We start from the raw sequence: 20687 nt of genomic DNA on the forward strand, positions 1-20687 counted from the left end.
AATCAACGATATTCATTCACTTAAGATTTTAAACTTTCCATTAAAAGATCTATTTTACAGAGCAGACAGACATACTATGAAACTATTTACACATTTCAGTTTAATAACATGATTAAAAATTCTCACACAGTATAGTCAGTCTTTCCATTATATTACTGCAGTTTATATTTCCATTCACCACTCTATCCTCTCCCTTGTTCCCTTTAAGTTTTATTCTTGGAAAAATGCTATTCTTACTAGCCTATGTGATTGAGTGTTCTATGGGCTGAGTTTATCCCTGATGATATTTACCATCTTGAATATCTGTCAATTGTTTGCATGCAACTTGTGCCACAGGGAGTGAGTTCATTTGCCAACCCAAAGGGTAACTAAGGGCCATAGACTTAAGGTTCTACTAGTCTCAGTCAGTGTAGTAAGCCTGCCTAATTTTTTTTTTAACTTCATCCTAGGATCCTGAACTGTAATTCTTTTTAGAGTGGTTAGCAGCATCGGCCACTCACATGATATTCTTCTTGTCTTAGGGTCTTGAATTTTAATTTAAGATGTCTGTTAATATCAGAGGGGGATCTAGTGGCCTATTGATAAGGAAGGGCCCTGCCAACCCAAAGGCAGTCAATTCAAATCCACTAGGGGCTCTATGGGAGAAAAATGAAAATCTCCTCCATAGTTGTAAATAAATAGCTTCAGAAAACCCATTGGAGGATCAGCTACGAGTTCATTTTGTATGCAACAACAGTTGATACTGCGAGCTATTGTTTTCACAAAATGCTTGCTGCAGAAAATCAAAGATTATAGTCCTCAACATGGAATACTTCCTAACATTAAGAAAGCAAAAATCTTCATCCATCACTGGGTATATAATTGACAATGTAATAGATCGAGAAAGGATTTTCTATGTCAGTGACATCATCTTATTTAGATCCACAATCAATCCCTTTGACACCAGTAGTTGAGAAATCAAAGGAAATAGTTCATTTGGAAAGTCTGCTGTCAGAGACCTCTCCAAAGTACTGGGGAAGTAATATAGTCAGTTTGAAGTCTAAGATATGCATAATTCAAGCAAAGATCTTTTCAACCTGGAAAATGAACAAGAATTAAATAAGAAAAATAAAGGTCTGAGTTTTTGTGTTGGTGAAGCATACAGAATTATCCATGGGCTTTGAACAGAGTGAACAGATACATCTTGGAGAATGTACAGTCAGAAATCTCCTCTGAGGCAAGGATGGTGAAGTTTCATTTCACATATTTTGGGCATGTGGCTATATGGGGTTATTCCTTGGAAAGGGACATAATACTCAGAAATGTCAGTGAAGGAAAGGAATACCCTCGATTAGGTGGATTGACACAGTTATTACTGCAATGGACTCTAATGTGTCAGGAAGTGTGAGGATGGCACAGAATAGAACAGGGTTCAGATTTGTGGTTCACAGGATTACTATGGGTTGTACTCAATGACACCTCAAAACAGCAACATACAAATGCTTGTGCTATATCATAATCTGCCAAACTTCATCAATATCATGCATGTAGTTTCTTTCCCTTGTCATATCTGCTTCTCTTCTCTTCTGTATATACACTTGTAAGTTACTGGTGGTGCATATAGTGTAAGGTAGTGTATGCAAACATCTATTGTTATCTCTCTTTTGCATCTTTATTTTGCTTACTTTCATGTAGTGATATTATGCTAATTATTACTTAATTTTTAATAACATTTTGATTCACCCAATTTAATATGTGTCTAATATTCAGTTGACATGTTTCAGCAAATAGATGCATTCCTGAATACATTCATCAAACTGTGCCAAGAAATCTGGAAGACAATTACCTGTTAAACTAACTGCCTGGAAGAGATCCATATCTGTTTCTATTCTCCAAAAAAAGAAAATAGATAATATACAACAATATTATTAATATTCTCCTTGGAGACTAGGTTTTTGAAGCTCTGTCTAACATAATTTGGGCACGTGGCCAGGAGGGAATGGCCCTTGGAGGAGAACATCATGCTTGGAAGGTTGGAGGGACAGTGCAGGAGAGAAAGATCCCAAGTGAGATGGATTGATACAGTAACTGGAGTAACTGGGGTATGTGTCTTGGAGTCAGTGAGATTGGCTTGGGACAGCAACTAGCTTGAGTTGCAAGTGACTAATAGCACATAACAACAACAATGTTAATATTACATGCAAGCAAAACTATGCCATACATTATTTTTAAAACAATTACTAGAAAGGTACATCTACAGAGAACTTGATAAAGAAGAGATGGATTAAGAAGAGTCTGTAGCCCCAGAGATATCATTGCTGATCTCAAATAGATCATGTTCAAAAGCAGAGAATACCAGAAGGATGTCTACTTGTGTTTTATTTATATAGAAATACATTTGACTGTGTGGATCTCAACGAATTATGGTCAACATGGAGAAGAATGGAAATTCCAGAACACTTAATGGTGATCAAGAGAAACTTATACCTAGACTAAGAAACTGTTTTGCAAACATAGCAAGGGAATGTTATCATGGTTTAAATGGAAGAGAGGTGTGCATTAAGGCTGTATACTTTCTCCATAGATATTCAGTCTGTACACTAAACAAATGATTCAGGAAGCTGAACTTCATAAAAAATAATTTGGCATCAAGTTTGCTGGAAAACTCATAAACAATATGTATTATGCAAATAACAAAACCTTACTTACTGAATGTGAAGAAGACCTGTAGTGATTGTTGCGGAAGACCAAAGACTATAGCCTTCACTATTAATTACATCTCAATATCAAGAATTAAAGAAAAACTCACTACTGGTCCAATAGGTAATAACATGATAGGTGTATGAAAGATCTCTATTGGGAATTCTTTCATCTTATTTGATCTACAATCAAAACCCTTTGTAATAAGAGTCAAGAAATCAAACGGTGTATCTCATTGGGAAAATCTGGTTTCAAAGATCTTTCCAAAGTTCTAAACAGCAATGATGTTAATTTAAAGACTTAGTTGTGCCTGATTCAATCCATTATCTTTTTAATTACTCAATATGATCTGAGTTAGACAATTAATAAGGATTAGAGAAGAAGACTTGATGTCTTTGAGGTTTGGTGCATCCCATGGACTGTCAAAAGAACAAAGAAGCAAACAATATGTCTTAGAGAAAGTGAAGCCAGGGTGCTCCTGAAAGGCAAAGATAGTGAACCTTCATCTCATGTATTTTGGGCATATTGTTAAAAGAAACTAGTCCTTGGACAAAGATATCATGCTTTGTAAGGTGGAGAGTTGGTGTAAGAGAGAGACATTTAACAATATGGATTGAGATAATGAATGTAACAATGGGCTCAGGCAAATGGAAATTATCAAGGGCAGGCAGGGTATAGACCTGATTGATATTCATAGAGTTGCTATGGGCCATGGTCAACTTAACAGTGCCTAAGAACAATAAAGTTTTTCTAAATACTGATTTTACTTCTTTCCATCCTCTCCATTTTGGTAATACTCAAAGAGGGCTTTATTCTTTTGGAAAAATTTTTTGTTAGAATTTTTATTTTAGTCCGCTCATACTATATTTGTAATTTTGTGTCTGTTATCTTTCAACATAGTGTTGTTTTCCAGGCCAATCCATGTTGTCAGTTTTTTGCAAATTTTTCATTATTCTTAATATTGCATAATATTCCATTAGGTGTATGTTGCTATTTTTACTAAGGAGTTTTTGTTTGTTTTGTTGTTGTTGTTTATCACTTGAGGTTTATTTAATCTCTTTGTTATTTTAAATGATTCTGCAATTAATATGGATGTACATATATCTGTTTATGTTCCAGTTGTTTGTTTGCATTGTTTAATTTTTTTCCATTTCTTAAACACATTTACCAATAGGTGGAATGTCTAATAAATGGTATTTATATTTCTAATTTTTTAAGGAGACTCTATATTCCCCTATACTGCCAGAAAACTGAAAAGCAAGGATAACAGTCTGCATAATAAGTACCTGATCCAAGTCATAGTCTTTACAATTACTTTTCATCAGAAAATATTCATCAGAAAGCTCAATAAAGACTAGAGATGATAGAAGGAGAATTAATGTCTTTGAGCCGTGGTGGAGCAGAATACTGAATATACCATGGAATGCTAGAAGAATAAACAGGTTTATCATGAGAGGCTGAAACCAGGCTGCTCCTAGGAGGCAAGAATTCTGAAGCTCAGTCTGACACACTTTGGACATATTGCAAGAAAGGACCAGTCCTTGGAAATATACATCATGCTTGGGAGGGTGGAGGGACAGTACAAAAAAGAAAGATCCTGGATGAGATGGATTGACTCAGTGACTGGGATAATGGCCATGGGTAGGTCAGAGATGATGAGGTGAGCTCACCACAGAGCAAGGTTCAGAATTGTTATACGTAGGGCACTTATGAGTTGCAAGCAATTCTGTGACACTTAGTAAAAATAGCAACTATTTCTTACATGTAATGCATGAGAATGCCAATCTTTTTATACCCTTGCGAGTGTTAATTGTTTTCTCTTTAAATGAACTTTGCTTTCCTTGCTAGAATTACCGCTATCAAGTTGATACAATTCACAGACAATCTCCATTGGGTTTCCAAGGCTGTAAATCCTAATGAAAGGAGACCATCTTTATCCTAAGTGAGCATGCTACTGAATATTTCACTAGATTTCCATTATTTTTAGATTGAGATGATATTCCATTACTGTTCATTGTATTCTCTAACAGCTAATGTTCATAGGGTTTTCAGAGGCCTTTTATTTCAGAAGTGGATAGGCAATTATGTTTCCTAGTCTGTCTTAATCTGGGAACCCTGATGAAACCTGTCCATCATGAGTAAGCCTTCTGACATTTGACACATAGATGGCATAACTTCCAACATAGCAACCTACGACTTACCTCAGTAGAGCAAACTGGCAAACAAGTGCTATACTAATAAGAGCAAATGATAAACAAGCAATAATTTACACACATAAGCTATTAAGATATAAAATCATTAGCAACATGCAAATCATTCCCCAATAAAACAGAAAAGAGGAAAAAACAGAATAACATTAGCTGTGGGCATGTTGTTAATGTATTTCTTGATAAGGGACATTGTGCTTACAAAGGTGGATAATCCTCACCATGGATTGATACAGTGACTGCAGTAAGGGGCTCAGGTGTGTCAGAAATGAGGAGAATGGTATAGGACAGGGTTCAGATCTATTGTTCATAGTATCACTGTAAGTTGTACTTGACTGAGAAGCATGTAACAACAACAATGGCTAATGCAGCTTTGGCCGTACAATCAATAGGAATAATGCTAGTAAACCAAATGCTATGTCTCTGGTGGTTGGAATACACCAGCAAGTCCATGGAGAAAAATGAGCAATCTCCTACCATATGATTTACAACCCTGGACACCAGTAGCAGTTTTGATTTGGTTAGGATGTAATAGCAAGGAGTGTATAGGTATTGTTGCAATGGTTACTAAGAAAAATCAGTGGCATAACTCAAAGAGACTGAACTGCTAACTCAATAACTCAAATCCAAGGTGAGTGACTCAATATAGGTTGAAATTATCTCAAAGGCAGCCACTTTGAATTTTTTGAATGAGTAATAAAGAACATTTTCTTATCTTTATTGGCCATTTGAATGTCTTCTAAAAACATTTATTAATGTGTTTTATGTGTAATTCTCTTTCTTTTGTTAAGATGCTAAAGCATTCCATAAGTTTTAGATATTAGACTCTTACCTGGTATGCTACAATCAAAATATTTTTATAATCTATGAATTCTTTTACTTTTTTGAGAAGTCTTTTTATCCATATGAGAATTATAATTTTAGAAAGTCTCTTTTCTCTAATTTATCTTCTGGTATTGGTACATTTTGGATTATGTATCATATTCTATCTATACCATACATTAGTGACTTTACTTTTTCATTCATGATTCTTTTAATAGTTTCATGGTTTATATTTAGATCTTTTACCAATTTTGAGAGGTTTTTTGTTCATAGTGTTAGGTATGGAGCATGTTAATTTTTTTCATTTTTAATTTTTTTGCCAAGACTGTTTCTTAAAGAGGATAAATTTTTACATTTAATGTTTTGGAGCCTCTATACAAAGGGCAAGATGCTGGGACATGTCTAAATAATATCAGTACTTGCTGTCTGAAGGGTAGGATTTTGAAGCTCCACCTTACATATTTTGGGTATATTCTCAGGAAGGATCAGTCCTTGGAGAAGGACATCATGCTTGGAAGGGTAGAAGGACAGCGTGGGAGATGAAGACCCTGGATGAGGTGGATTGAAGCATTAACTGGGAGAATAGGGGCAGGTGTGTTGGACACAGTAAGATTGGCTTAGGATAGGACAGGTTTCAGAGCTATTGCACATAGGGGCATTATGGGCTGTAGATGACTTGACAGCACATAACAACAACATACAAGATCAGTGATACACGGTTTTCCATTGAGTCAATTCTAATTCCTAGCGAAAATGTATGCAACACACACATTGAAACTTTGCCTCAGAAACCGGCTCAGAAGTCACTGTCACAATCTCTGTTAGGTTCAAGTCCATTGTTGCAATCACTGTATCAATCTATCTCCTAAGGAGTTTTCCTTTCCTCCTTTGATCCTCTATCTTTCCAATTTTCATTTCCTTTTCCTTGAGCCCCTCCTGAAGTTCAGAGAAAGTGAGATGAAGTTTCACCATCTTTGCCTGACTTCACTTCTAAGACATACTTGGTTTTATGGAAGTCTATGATGTAGTCAATACTATTCAAGAACACCAAAAAGTCATCAATTCTTCTTTGGTCTTCCTTATTCATTGCCCAGGTTTTACAAGCATATGTCTGACAGTTTCCTGTCAATATAGTACTGCAGCCACTTTTTAATAATAATAATGATTATATTGCTTGATAAAATCCACATTACATAACTTTAAAAAATATGAATAAATATGTATCTCTTCCAATCTCTTAGCAAGGTCTTTAAAATTACTCACAGCTGCACATAAATGGATTTATTTTTTTCTGAGGTCTCATTTGTGTTCTCTTGTTCTCTGTCTGTAATTATACCAGTATCAACCTATTGTTACTATAATGAATGCATGAACCTTAAATTGTGAGCTGCAATATCTCTTATATTTTTTCCCCCATTACATGTACTTTGCTTGTCTGTGGTCACTTTCCCTTTTATATTATGGTGATAATTCATTTTCTCTCTGACAAGCATTTGCAAAATCTGCATTGATATTGCATTCTAACTATATAGATTTCCTTTAGGGAGTATTGATATTACCACAATATTGTCTTCCTAGTGACATGGTATTTAGCATATAAAGCTCATAATAAAGAGTTGACGAGGCACCAACTGATTGAATGCTCGAACAGCTGTGCCAAAGAAAGATGAGCTGTATCCTCTCATGAAGATTTACACCCTCAGAATAAAGACATAATGAAGAGTAGCTCCATCAGAATCAACTGGATGGCATTCACTGAGTTACAGTTTAGTAAGATCCACAGGCAAATAGGATATGTTTCTCTAATAATGTAGATCCCTTTATTTATGTCCTAGACCTTTTAAATAATCTTTTACTTTTATGTGTTATTCATTGTTTTGCTTGATAATATGATCAATGACATTGTTGAGTGCCATCGAGTTGAGTACTTCTCATAGAGACCCTATGAACAAAAAAGTCTGAAGCCTTTCAATAACTATTGTTATTTATTAAAGTTCATAGAGTTTTCAGAAGCATGTGGTTTAGGAAGTGGATGCCACTCCTGCTTCCAAACCTGTCTTAAACTGGAAGCTCTACCAAACACAGTCCACTATGAGTAACCATTATAGCATTTGACACCCCAGTGGCACAAGGTTCAGCATTACAGTAACCCCAGGTTATCTCAGTACAGCATATTGACAGAAGAGTGCTGTACCACTTGGAAGAATGTTCTTACAAAATATAATAATTGACTTCTAAATACAAAGGCCCTCTGTGATGTCTTGTTGACTCTAAACAAGAGGCATAAATAAACAACCAATACAGTACATTGTTTTTGTTATGTGCCATTGAGTCACCTGAGAGCTATAGTGACCCTTTGTTTGTACAGCAGCTCTAAACCCTTCCCTCTCCTAAGACAGTACCACTAATTCTGACACACCAACCCCCATGGTCCCACATACCGTATTATCAATCCATTTCATCTGGGGTCTTCTTCTCCTGTGCTGTCTCTTCACCCTTCTGAGCGTGATGTCATTCTCCAATGACCAGTCTCTTCTGATCGTGTGCACAAAGTACGTGACCAAGTAATGAGAATCTTTGTCCTCTTGATGTTGAGCTTCAATCCATAATGACAACTACAGTCCTTGACCTTCTGCAGCAAGGACTTCAGGTCTTCTTTGCTGATGAGTCTTCTCCAATCTCGAGGTCACACTCCTCCTCATGAAGCCATGCTTCCAGAATGATCTGTTCTGCATACAGATAAAAAGGTATTGGGACAGGTTAGGATACGTGTGTGATACAATTCTTTCTTTATTTTGAACCATGCAGTGTTTCCTTGTTCTGTTCTGAGTACTACTTCCCGGTTCAAGCATAGGTTTTGCATAAAGCAGAATCTAGTGTTCTGGGATTCCCATTTTCCTCAAAATTAGCCACAATTTGTTGTGATCCACACAGTAAAATGCTTTTGCATAATCAATGAAACAAAACCAGATATTCTTCTGGTACTCTTTTCTTTCTGCCAAGATCCATCGGACGTTGGCAACAGTGTTTCTAGTGCTACCACCACTTCTAAACCCAGTTTGTATTTATGGTAGTTCTCTGTCTATGTACTGTTCCAGCTTTTAATGGATAATCTACAGCAGGATTTTGCTACTGTGTGATATTAGTGATATTGTTTGATAATTTCCACATTGTGTTGGGTCATCTTTTTTGGAATGGGAATAAATATTTATCTCGTCCAGTCAGTTGGTCAAATACTTATCCTCCAGATTTGTTGGCACAATTTGGTGAACACATGCAGGGCAGCATCTGTTTTCTGATTTATATTCCAACGACTGGAAACTTAACTATTGTTAAGTGCCATCGAGTTGTAGATGACTCACAGGTACCCTATGAACAAAAGACCTGCACTCTGGTATAACTTTCATCGTTTCTCCACTTTCATAGAGTTCTAGAGACAAGCTATGTCAGAAGTGGATGCCACTCCTGCTGCTTTAAAGCCTGTTTTAATCTGGGATGTCTACCAAACACTTTCTACCATTGGTAACCATTATTATATTTGATACATCAGTGTCACAGTGTTTAGCATCACAGCAACCATGAGTTACCTCTGTACAGCAAATTGACAGACTAATGCTATACTGTAGTCCTTGATATTCTGCAACAAATACTTCATATCCTTTGCACTTTCAGCAAGCAAAGTTATGTCATTTGCATAACGCAGGTTCTTGATAAATGTTCCTCCAATCCTGATGCCACATAACTCTTCACAGAGTCCACATTTGCAAATTATTTGCTCAGCATACAGATTGAATAGGTACGGGAAAGAATATAATCCTGATATACACTCTCCCTGATTTTAAACCATATGGTGTTACCTTGCTCTGTTCACACAACAGCTTCTTGGTCTATGTATAGATTTCTTATTAGCACAATCAGGTGTTCTGGTAACCCCCTTCTTCTCAATGCTAGCCATAATTTGTTGTTATTCACAAACTAAATGCCTTTGCATACTCAGTAAAACACAAACAGACATTCTTCAGGTATTTTCTGATATTAGCAAGTACCCCTCTGACATCAGCAATGATATCCCTGATCCTGGGGCCTCCTCTAAATCGAGTTTGTGTATCTGTTAGTACTGTTTTAGTATTATCTGCACTCAAACCAGAGCAGATGTTGATTGTGGAAAAGATCATCAGTTATTCATATGCAAGTGCAAATTAAGGCTGAAAAAAATTAAAACTAGTCCATAGAAACCAAAATATGACCTGGTGACTATACCAGTTGTGATTAAGAATCATCTCATCAGCATTATTCACCATCACAAAAACATGGATGCAGCCCAGATGTCCAACCACAATTTAATGGATTGAAAAATGATGGTACATTTACACAATGTAATACCATGCAACACGCAGGAGAAAAGCTTTTGTAAATTATTACCCAACTGGCCTACGGGCGCGTCTAGGAGCCATGTCTATTTTGTTTCCCTCATTCTTACCCCGTGTGACGGAGACACTCTGGTTTAATCTGGATCGACCCTGTGTGGAGGAGACGGAACTGCAACAGCAGGAACAGCAACATCAAGCTTGGCTCCAGAGCATTGCAGAAAAAGACAACAACCTGGTGCCTATTGGCAAGCCGGCCTCAGAGCACTATGATGACGAAGAAGAAGAAGATGATGAAGATGATGAAGATAGTGAGGAAGACTCAGAAGATGATGAGGACATGCAGGACATGGATGAGATGAATGACTACAATGAATCACCTGATGATGGAGAGGTCAATGAGGTGGACATGGAAGGCAATGAGCAGGATCAGGACCAGTGGATGATCTAGGTAGACAAGACAGAAGTGTCTTCAGGAAGATCCCGCGCCAGTCCGACCCATCCTGCACACCCCTGCAGAAGCAGCTGACAGCCTCAGTGCCTGAAAGCTTAACCTTGGACACCTCCTCAGCTGCTGCCAGGACGTCTCCTTGGACTCTCCAAGGCCATCAGCCTGCTCTTGAATCCCTAAGGCCCGACCTCACCCCACCTTCCTGGCCAGTGCCTCTTCCATTGGCTGCCAGGTCTAGTCTACTTTAACTCTCTTTAATAAAGACATAGGACTGAAAAAAAAATTATTACCCAACTTGGGAGGGACTAAAGAGCTTTATGCTGAGGGAGCTAACTCAACTCCATAAGCACAAATACTGTATAAAACCATTATGTAAAATGAATATGAGGATCCATGAGGAGGGGAAATCAGAGGGTTGAAGATATGTGGTAAGGGATTAATCGTAGGATTACACAATTTGATGAGGAGGTGAGGGAAATGGGAAGGATCTGATGTGAAAAATGTATTTGAATTTTGTAAATAAACTAGTATTAAAATAATGTAAAATATATATGAATGATTGTATGAAACACAGTGTAAATGAAATTGTATGAAAGTGTACATGAATGAAACATACTGTAAATTATTATTATATGAAAATCAATAAAATATTTTTTTAAAAAAGAATCATCTTTAAAACAGGTTTGTAGCATTGAACACCATAATCAAAGATCAGTAGAACTGTGAAAGGATGTCAAAGACATTACTCATGAAAAGATAAAAAGCTCATCCCAAAGAAGGGGGAGAAAGGGAAAAAAACCAACAAGAACAACAACAGCAAATAAAAACCCCCACAAATATCAGAAAATATTCTGAAAATTGTGTTAGAAGCCAAAGAAAGGGAAGTGACCCTGAAGTAGAACAGTGGGATGGAAGATTTCAAAAGGCAGCTTGAGAAAATGAAGCAAAATATAACAAAATATGCAAAGATCTAAAGTCAGAGAATAAAAGGGGAAGAATTTGCTCAATATTTCTCAGGCTGAAAAAACTGAAAAATAATCTTAAGCCTCAAATTGCAATACTAAACCACGTTATGGGAGCAATCTTGAATGATTCGAGAAGTATCAAAGAAGATGGAAGGAACACACAGGATCAATATACCAAAAAGAATTAGTGGACGCCACAAGATTTCAGGATATACCATATATGTAAGAGCAAATTGTGGTTAAAGATAAAGTTCAAGCTGCACAGAAGGCCTTGGTACTATAAGGCCCCAGGAATCAAAGGACACTAAGTGACATGTTTCAACTAACAGATGAAACTGTGCAAGTATTTAACATTTTATGCTGGGAAATATGAAGGACAACTACTGGGCTACCTGACTGGAAAAGATACATATTTGTTACCATCCCCAAGAAAGATGACCCAAAAGAATGCAGACATTATGTAACAATATCATTAATATCTCATGCAAGCAAAATATTATTGAAGATCATGAAAAAAACGAGAACACTAGGTAGTTAGAGCTATGTAAATCAAAACAACAAGGTAATATTATCTTAATCCAACAACATTAGCAAAGTTTAACAATACAGCAACAATAAATGTTGGAGAGGATGCAGAGATTGGAACTCTTATGCACAGCTGGTGAGATTGTAAAATGGTACAACTGCTATAGAAAACAGTATGGTACTGCCTCAAAAAGCTGAACATAGAAATCTCATATAACCCAGCTATTCTACAACTAGGTAAATATCCCAAGGAGGGGGGGGGCACCACAAATTGAAGCACAGAGTATATACATATCTCTATGTACTAATACTGTTATAAATATAGAAAAAAATAGCAGAATAGCAAGAAAGCAGAAATCGTCCAAATGCCTATCAGCAAAATAATCAATTGAGAAATTGTGATTCATCCCCAAAATGGAATACTATGAAACACTAAAGAACAATGACTTTGTAAAATGGTACAAAACATGATAGAATCTAAAGAATATTATGATGAATGAAATAATTCAGTCACATAAGGAAAAATACTACTATTAAGAAAACAGGAGGATAACTGAGCAAGATATGTATATATTAAAAACAGGAAGGGGAAAAGAGGAGACACAGAAGAAGGGTAGATAATCACTAGATAGCAGAAGGTAGCGGGCAGGAAATGGGGAGAAGGAATAGGAAAGATTCAATGAGGACTTGAAAAGATGAGATGATGATAAGGTTAGATCAATAGTAATTAATTATATAAAATACAATACACAGAATCAAAATACAACTTATGTAAATAACTATATGAAAATAAATTTTTAAAAATGGGGGGCAAAAAAAGATGTTTGATGTACATCAATATTAGATATTGTACATTACGAAAGCCTGTAATTTCACCTTTCACCAAAAGGGAAGATTTGCCCTCAAGAAAATTTTGTTAAAAAAAAATAGAATTTGGCAATGGACACTGAGGTCTAGTCCAGGGGAATGAACAAGTCCAGCTAGAACTCAGGAGATTTGAATTTGAATGGATTTGTAAATACATCTTGGACTTTTGATTAAAGAGATTCATGGGGAAGTATAGATTCTCACTGTGCCTATATACACAATCCAAAATCGACTATTCCCCTCTGGACGTTTTCTAAATGCAATTATGATTTCAATGTCAATCCTGGTGGGATAAAGTCAAAGAATGTGGAAAAATAAACTTTGTTTGGCTTTAAAGCAATGTTTCCATTAATCTTATTGTCTCAACATGTCTTCCCAATGAAAAATTTTCAGAAGAAAAGTATAGACATAAATCCTCTAATCAAATCTGATAAATCTCACATTCAGGAAAAAGCTTTTGCAAAATGCCAATGAGGATCAAACTTTGCTTACTTCCTTGTCATCCATGTCTGAGCTTATCACAGCCAAGTCTGTTTGGTTTATCTTCTTGTCTCTCTGTGTTTTCTAATTATAGTGCTTTGTCCTTACTGTCAGGTTGTTTTTAGTGTTATTACAAGAATTAATATGAATCTAGTAGGATAACACAGATTGTTGAAGAGTCTTTTTCCAATCCTAATGCCAAGTTGTTCCTCATCAAGTCCAGCCTACCAAATGATCTGTTCTGCATTTAAAAAAGTACGTAGACACGATGCACCCCTGACACACTCCTTTCCTGATTGTAAGCTCCTATATATGATCTTTGTATAACACAGGGAAGATTAAAAGAAAATGGAAGGAATACACAGTCACTGTACTAAAAATTAATTTGGTCAACAGTGAACAATTTCAGGAAGTAGTGTATTATCAAGAACCAAAAGTATTGAACAAAGAAGTTCAAGTTGCACTGAAAGCAATGACAAAAAAAGGGAAGGGAAGGGAAGGGAAGGGAAGGAAGGGAAGGCACGTGTTTCAAACTCACCGATTTATTGCCTCTGAAAACTCGCCAGAGGGTCAGCTATAGTTAAATTCCAATTTGATGGTATACAACAATAATATCATTAATGAAAATAATATAGATGATAATATTTTTATAATAATCTGTACCCACAATAGGCCTTCTGCATGAAAAAAAAACACAAGAAACCAAAAATCCAACACCAAAACACACACAAAAAACCAAAGTATCAGCAATTAATCTGAGTCTTCATCTAGAATATCATGTTCTTTACAACCTGGGACTACTAACTCTGACATCTTTGATCTCCTTGCTTGTTTTTATGGTTCATACATTGAAAACTGATTGTGATTCTTCTTTGATTTCAATTGTCATGTAGTATCATACTAAGTATATTTGTTGTTGTTTTTCTTTTTCTCTTAGCACTGAATTTCCCACCAATTCAGAAAATCTTTGTAGGGGTTTTTTTCCCCATTAATTTCATTAGGAAAAACACTTTATTTTAGATAATTTGAGTAAAGTGCTATAATGAAAGAAAAATAAAGTAAAATTTCAAATATCTGTCATGGTCATTAATTAATTATGTGATCCTGGAAAGGTTAATTTATGACTTTCCCTACAACCAAAAAAGAGTGTGAATTCCAAAGAGGTCCAGAATCCTTTTAACATTTATGACTTTTAAGTTCTCAGTTTGATTCTGATATCATGTTTACAACTTCTCAAGTTATTGCAAAGCATTATTTCTAAACATTGTATTAGGTAAGCAAAGACTAGTCTTAACACAGTTAAATAAATCCTTATGATATAATTTTAGGGGAAATCTGACTCTTCTAGACAATGCTTCAAGTGGAAACAGAAATACAAGAGTTTTTATCTGATAAATTTTTCAATTCTACTTTATTATATATTATTGTGTTATCTAGAAAACAACCAATGTGTTCAAGAAAAAAAAAAGATCACAGTAATTAAGAACATCACTACAAGCTGTGTGTTGTTTGGTGAGAGTGCATATATGTTGTAATTACCAAATCCCTGAAACAATGTTGAATGATTAATTGCTATGTAAAAATTTACTTGAAATACTTACTTCAGAAGCATAAACACTTCAGCATTCAATATGGATTACATCTCAACTCTGAGAAAACAAATATTCTCACCACTGGACCAATAGGCAACAGATGGAAAAAGATTGAAGCTATCAATGAGTTTGTCTTACTTGGATCCACAATCAATACACTAGGTTACAGCAGTCAAAAGATCAAGAGACATATTGCATTGAAAATCTGCAGTCAGGGATCTCTCTACATTATTAAGGAGTAATGTTGTTAGTTTGAGAACTAAGGTGTGCCTGATTCAGACAATGGTCTTTTCAGTCACTTGTTATGCTACTTAGAGCTGGACAATGAATAAGGATGACATACATGAGAATAATACCTTTGAAATAACTGTTGTGTTGAAGGAGAGTATTGAATATTCCCATGGACTGTCAAAAGAACAAAGAGATATTTCTTGGAGAAGGTTCAATCAAAGTGCTTCTGGGAGGCAAGCATGGCAAAACTTAGTTATGCATGCATTGGACAAGTTACTAGGAGAGGCTTTTCAGAGGGGAAACAGATCATGCTTGGAAAAGTGGAGGGACAGAAAAAGAGAAGAAGAATATCAGCTAGGTGGATTGACACTGTGATTGCAGGAGTGGGCTTGAGTGTATCTGATATTATGAAGTTGGCACAAGATACGAGAGGGTTCGGATTCGTTGTTCGGGAGTTGCTGTAAATTATGCTTACTGACACGTAACAACAACACAACATGTAATTCAATGTAGAATTATGCACACTTGAGTGTTTTCCGTATGTTTGATTTTTAAGTAGTATTGAGTTCTTAGCAATCATGTTTTTAGAAACTGTTAGATATGTGAACAACTATGCTTCAGATACATAAAACTCTACATATAATTGTTTTGATTGAAAATAAAAAATATATGTTGATACAGTAAAAACATTTGAATTTCTACAGCCAGGGTTTCAGTCTGAAGAATGTTCAGGGAAGTAGAGATGATTTGACAATTTGGGACATATTACATATGGTTTAAATAGCTGCAGGCTTTAAATTTGTTTCTAAATAATTTACTTCTGTGGTTCACGTTTAAGCAACACCATTGGCATATTATCTTCTGGTGAGTAAGAACCTATTATCAAAATATTCATTAGTGTTTGTTTATTTTTAATAGGCAAAGGTAAGCTAAAATAGTTTAAAGATAGTTCACTGATGGAGATAGGAATTTAAAATCATTAATTACTTATAGTGTGCAAATTTAGTAAAATCCAATTAAATAAATAACAGTTCAATGGATCAATCTACAAAATAAATATTTATGCTTCATATTAGTCCTCCATATTCTGTGTTTATGGTAAAGCTTGTCTAAATTAAGATGTTATTAAAGAATAAATAGGAAATTAATGATTCTTTTAAAAACTATATGATAAAACAATACACAATTATAGAATTTTGAAATTATCTTTACACTTAATTTTTCATCTCTTGAGAAGTTGATTGGTAAATGAATGTATTCCAAACAAGAGTTAGCTTTTATATATTACTGAATTATTGAAAGATTATTTTATTAATTTAGTCATGAACATTACAACAGTCATTCAAATATCCTAGCAGAAAATATTGCAAACATTTGATTATTTTCTCCAAATATCAAAGTTCATAATGAGCACTGTAGATAAACAGAAGTATTTACGTTGTTGTTTTTGTGGTTACGTGCTATTGAGTCACCTCTGACTCTTATTGACTCTCCGTTCAATAGCTCTGAAGCCAGCCCTCTCCTGAGCCAGTCTCACTGACTCAGGAGCTCCTACTCTGTCAGTCCATCTAATCCAGGGTCTTCCTCTCCTGTGCTGTCCCTCCACCCTTCCAAGAATTATGTCCTTCTCCAAGGATCTCCAAGGCCTCCTGGCCTCATGGCCTAAGTATGTGGAACAGAGCTTCAAAATCCTAGCCTCCAAGGAGAAACTTAGTTTCACACGCTCCAAGATAGTCATATTTGTTTTCTTCACAGTCCATCATATGTTCAAGACTCTTCTCCAGCACCACTACCTAAAGGCATCAATTCTTTTTCTATCACCCTTAGTCATTATCTCTGATGCATGAATTGTGAAGACGATGGACTGGATCAGGCACACCTTAGTCGCTAGATTGACATCATCATTTCTCAGTACTTTAGAAAAGTCCCTGACAGCATATTTACCTAATGCGTTTTATATTTTCACTTCTGACAACTGTTTGATTATGCTGATTATGGAGCTGAGCAAGCTGTAACTTTAACGACCTCAATTTCTTCATCCATCATGCTGCTGCCAACTGACCCAGTGGTGAGAATCGTTGTCTTCTTGATGTTGAGCTTCAATCTATATTCAAGACTCCAGTTCTTGACCTTCTGCAGCAAGTGCTTCTGGTCCAACTCAGTTTCAGCAAGCAAGGTTGTGTCAGCTGCATAAGGTAATTCGTTGATGAGTCTTTCTCCAATCCTGATGCCACATTCATCCTCATAAAGCCCAGCCTTCCGAATAATGTGTTCCACATATAGATTGAAAACATATAGAGAAAGGACACATCATTGGTGCACTCCTTTCCTGACTTTGAAAGATGTAGTGTTTCCTTGTTCTGTTTTGAAGACTGCTTCCTTGTCCAAGTATAGGTTTCATATAAGCACAATCAAGTGTTCTGGGATTCTCATTAACCTCAAGGTTAACCACAATTTCTCATGATCCACACAGTCAAATGCCTTTGTATAGTCAATAAAACACAGATAAATATTCCTCTAATACTCTGCTTTCTGCCAAGATCCATCTGACATTGGCAATAATGCTTCTAGTCTCATGGTGTCTGGTAAATGCAGTTTGTATTTGTGGTAGTTCTCAGTAAAAGTACTGTCCCAGCTGTTTCTTCAGCAGGATTTTGCTAGCATGTGTTATTATTAATAGTGTACAATAATTTCCACACTCTGTCAGGTCACCATTTTTTTGAATTGGAATAAATATGGATTTCTTCCAGGTAGTTGGTCAGGTAGTTGTCCTGGAGATTTCTTGGCACAACCTGGTGAGCATGTCAAGGGCAACATCTTTTTGTTGAAATATGTCAATTGGTATTCCACAAATTCCTGCAGCTTTATTTATGCCAAGTTCTTCAGTACAGCCTGAATCTCCTCATTCCTCACCATTGCCTCTTAATCATATGTTTTTCGAAATTCTTCAGTGTCATCCAATTTTTTCTTGGTACAGTGATTCTGTATATTTCTTCCATCTTCTTTTAAAGTTTTTCTGAATCGTTCAATATTATACCCATAGTATCCTCAAGTATTGTGACATGAGGCTTGAGTTTGTTCTTTAATTCTTTCAGCTTAAGAAATGCCAAGTGAATTCAATCCTTTCAATCATTGGACCCCAATTCTTTGCACATTTTTAAATAATACTTTGCTTTGTCTTCTTGTGCTGCTCCTGGAAATCTATTCATCTCCTTAACTTGACGATTTCTTCCATTTGCTTTGTCTTCTGGGTGCTCTAGTGCAATATTCAGAGTCTCTTCTTACATACATTTTAATCTTTTCTTCTTCTTCTTCTGTCTTTGTAATGTCTTTTGCATTCTTCATGGATGATACTCTTGATATCATTCCACAGCTCATCTGAACTTTGTAAATTACGTTCAAGCCCTCAAACCTTTTCCTGATCTTTAAATTTAGGTAGGATATACTCAAGGTCAAATTTTTATTTTTGTGAATTTTATCTGACCTTTTTCTTTTTTAAAAAATATTATTATTATTATTAATTTCAATGAACATCTACAGAAATTTTAGAATTCCATTCATTTATTGTTGCACTTTCCCCCCCGCCCACCTCACCCTCACCCCCACCCCACTCCTCTCCTTGAAAAGCAAGACAAACTCCTTCATTTGCACATAATCCCCTCCCCCACCCCAGCCATCCCCACCCCCACTCCAAGTATACTCCACCCTTGCACCCTCATTTCGCACTCTTATGACAATCATAATGCCCTAAAATACATTAATTTTAAACTATTCTCTCCCTCATCGGCTTCAATGCAATAAACATAATTTATCCAGTTTTTCTCGGTCCTACCCCCACCCCAGTGTCAGCCTCATTCTACAACAGTGGCATCATATAGTATTTGTCTTTTTGTGACTGAGATATTTCACTCAGCATAATGTCCTCCAGGGTCACCCATTTTGAATAATATTGCATGAGTTCCTTGACTTTTTTTTCTTTAATTTGAACTTGCATATGAGTAGTTGTTGATCTTTCCCGCAATCAGTACCTTGCCTAGTTTTCACTGCTTATATTGAACTTCTCCAACAATTCCTTCCACAGATGTAATCAGTCTGATTCTTGTCAGATCAAATCCATGAGTATATACTGCATTTATGTTTCTTATAAAAAGCATTTGCTAGGAACACGTCATTCATTTTGCAGAATTCTATCATTCTATCTCTAGTTTCATATCTGTCACCAAGTCCATGTTTTCTGACTATTGCACCATCTTCTTGTTATCTAGTCATTCATTATTATTAATTCATCTTTATTTCAGGCTTGGTCGATTTCTGACTGCAAAAGTCTGTAGAAATCATCTATTTCCTCCTCATTGGTGCTGGTTGTAGGTGCATAAATTTCAATAATAGTGGTATCAACAGGTCTTCTGATATGTGTATAGATATTATCCTGTCACTCACAGGAAGTATTTATAGTAATTATAAAATTTTATTTCAACTACTAAAGAAATCCTAACTAACTAGATTAAACTAATATACTTTAAAATTTTGTCAACAGTGTTTTTAAATTGGTTCTCCAATTTGTCTTTCATTTTCTCAATAGTGCACAGCAGGCATCACTATTTATAGATAGAAAAGAGGATCTAGCTGTAGGCACATATGTAAAGCAAAGAAACATTGATTAAAGCAACACACACACATGCATAGCTGTTATTATTTGATTTTAAAATTATTGTCAACCAATTAGAGCCTAAGTTTCATTTAAATCTGCAGTAACTATCAATGTCATAGCTGTTAATGGTTCATGAATAATTTTGAAAGTCAAACAAATATACAAGACCATGTCAGGGGATTGCTCTTTGTCTACAACAGGTCAGTAGTTAATATACCTTCTAGTTCCCAAAAGTAGAAAAGTCCTTTAGAATTGTAAAATCACGGAGCTGTCCTCAAAAGAGTAAAATCTGAATGCAAGTGATGATTTTGTGTACTACACTTACTGTAGGTAAAAGTGAAGATGTTGTAGAGAATAAAGAAAAAAATACAGACTAGAAGACACTGGACCAAACTGTAAATAACAGTGTGTAATAACATCCCATATGGGTTTCATTAAGAAGAGAAGCATACAGAAAGAAATCAGGCTCCTGGAAATATGCAGCCATTACTTAAACTGTGAGTGGCAGATTCTGTTTTTTGCATTGTTCCCAGTAGACCACATGTGGATGATAATCTGACGCATCTGTAAGAGCATAACATTTTACTTTTACACATGTCTGTGGTCTCTCATTCATCAAAGAAGCTGACCCTTTTAATCACCAGATTTTCTTCAATTTGCCAGATTTTTTTTGTTGTTGTTGTTCAACAGGAGAACTTGGTGGTTTTGCTTCTAATAAACTCAATAACACCTTTGAACTTACTTTCACTTTACAGCAAAGGGATAGATGGTGGGATAAGTAGAAAAACATATGTTCATTCCAGGAACACAGAAGGAAAATCACAAGATCCTTGGTTGACATCTTTCTGTT

At 35.7% G+C, this 20687-nt stretch overlaps 1 pseudogene; it reads left to right on the forward strand.

Annotated features, from left to right (window-relative positions):
* Positions 1-10142: 10142 nt before the first annotated feature.
* LOC102851960 lies at positions 10143-10526 on the forward strand (annotated as a pseudogene).
* The last annotated feature ends 10161 nt before the right edge of the window (positions 10527-20687 follow it).

Source organism: Elephantulus edwardii, unplaced genomic scaffold (genome assembly GCF_000299155.1).
Source record: "Elephantulus edwardii isolate Elephantulus edwardi_28Jun2011 unplaced genomic scaffold, EleEdw1.0 scaffold00069, whole genome shotgun sequence".
Lineage (NCBI taxonomy): Eukaryota > Metazoa > Chordata > Mammalia > Macroscelidea > Macroscelididae > Elephantulus > Elephantulus edwardii.